The sequence below is a fragment of the Somniosus microcephalus genome, unplaced genomic scaffold (assembly GCF_052327205.1).
Source record: "Somniosus microcephalus isolate GS21.2 unplaced genomic scaffold, FLI_Smic_1.0 unresolved_chr2, whole genome shotgun sequence".
Classification (NCBI taxonomy): Eukaryota; Metazoa; Chordata; class Chondrichthyes; order Squaliformes; family Somniosidae; genus Somniosus; species Somniosus microcephalus.
The window spans coordinates 25,044,942-25,047,351 of record NW_028225180.1 but is presented as its reverse complement, the minus strand read 5'-3'; positions in this window follow the sequence as shown (position 1 = coordinate 25,047,351).

Below are 2,410 nucleotides of genomic sequence, written 5' to 3'. Positions count from 1 at the left end.
AGGACCCGCACTGAACACAGGGCCCTCAATGAACACAGGGCCCGCACTGAACACAGGGCTCGCAATGAGCACAGGGCCCTCACTGAACACAGGGCGCGCACTGAACACACGGCCCCCACTGAACACAGGGACCTCACTGAACACATGTGGGCCCCCACTGAACACAGGGCCCGCACTGAACACAGGGCCTAGACTGAACACAGGGCCAGCACTGAAAACAGGACCATCGCTGAACACAGGGCCCGCACTGAACAAAGGGCCCTCCCTGAACACAGGGCCAGCACTGAAAACAGGGCCCTCCCTGAACACCGGGCTCGCACTGAACAGAGGATCCACACTGAACACAGTACCCGCAATGAACACAGGGCCCACACTGAACACAGGGCCTTGACTGAACACAGGACCCACACTGAAAACAGTGCAAGCAATAAGCACAGGACCCGCATTGAACACAGGGCCCTCACTGAACACAGGGCCCGAACTGAGCTCAGGGCCCTCACTAAACACAGGGCCCGCACTGAACACAGGGCCCCCACTGAACACAGGGCCCCCACTGAACACATGTGGGCCCGCACTGAACACAGGGCCCCCACTGAACACATGTGGGCCCGCAGTGAACACAGGCCCCCCACTGAACACAGGGCCCGCACTGAACAGAGGGCCAGCACTGAACACAGAGCCCGCACTGAACACGGGGCCCCCACTGAACACATGTGGGCCCGCACTGAACACAGGTCCCCCACTGAACACAGGGCCCGCAATGAACACAGGGCCCCCACTGAACACAGGGCCCACACTGAACACAGGGCCATCGCTGAACACAGGGCCCACACTGAACACAGGGCCAGCACTGAACACAGGGCCCGAACTGAGCTCAGGGCCCTCACTAAACACAGGGCCCGCACTGAACACAGGGCCCCCACTGAACACAGGGCCCCCACTGAACACATGTGGGCCCGCACTGAACACAGGGCCCCCACTGAACACATGTGGGCCCGCAGTGAACACAGGCCCCCCACTGAACACAGGGCCCGCACTGAACAGAGGGCCAGCACTGAACACAGAGCCCGCACTGAACACGGGGCCCCCACTGAACACATGTGGGCCCGCACTGAACACAGGTCCCCCACTGAACACAGGGCCCGCAATGAACACAGGGCCCCCACTGAACACATGTGGGCCCGCAGTGAACACAGGCCCCCCACTGAACACAGGGCCCGCACTGAACAGAGGGCCAGCACTGAACACAGAGCCCGCACTGAACACGGGGCCCCCACTGAACACATGTGGGCCCGCACTGAACACAGGTCCCCCACTGAACACAGGGCCCGCAATGAACACAGGGCCCCCACTGAACACAGGGCCCACACTGAACACAGGGCCATCGCTGAACACAGGGCCCACACTGAACACAGGGCCAGCACTGAACACAGGGCCATCGCTGAACACAGGGCCCGCACTAAACAGAGGGCACACACTGAACACAGGGCCCACACTGTACACAGGGACCCCACTGCACACAGGGACCGCACTGAACACAGGGCCCTCACTGATCACATGGCCCACACTGAGCAGAGGGCCCACTCTGAACACAGGGTCCGCACTAATCACAGGGCCCGCACTGAAAACAGTGCTAGCAATAAGCATAGGACCCGCACTGAACACAGGGCCCACAATGAACACAGGGCCCACACTGAACACCGGGCCCGCACTGAACACAGGGCCCGCACTGAACACAGGGCATGCACTGAACACAGGGCCCGCACTGAACACAGGGCCAGCACTGAACACAGGTCCATCGCTGAACACAGGGCCCGCACTGAACACAGGGCCTAGACTGAACACAGGGCCAGCACTGAACACAGGGCCATCGCTGAACACAGGGCCAGCACTGAACACAGGGCCCTCCCTGAACACAGGGCTCGCACTGAACACAGGGCCCACACTGAACACAGGGCCCACACTGAGCACAGGGCCCACATTGAACACAGGGCCCACACTGAACACAGGGCCCACACTGTACACAGGGAACCCACTGCACACAGGGCCCCCACTGAACACAGTGCCCACACTGAACACAGGTCCAGCACAGAACACAGGGCCCACACTGAACACAGGGCCAGCACTGAACACAGGGCCATCGCTGAACACAGGGCCCGCACTGAACACAGGGCCTAGATTGAACACAGGGCCAGCACTGAACACAGGGCCCACAATGAACACAGGGCCCACACTGAGCAGAGGGCCCTCACTGAACACAGGGCGCGCACTGAACACAGGGCCCCCACTGAACACAGGGCCCCCACTGAACACACGGCCCCCACTGAACACATGTGGGCCCGCACTGAACACAGGGCCCCCACTGAACACAGGGCCTGCACTGAAAACAGGGCCAGCATTGAACACAGGG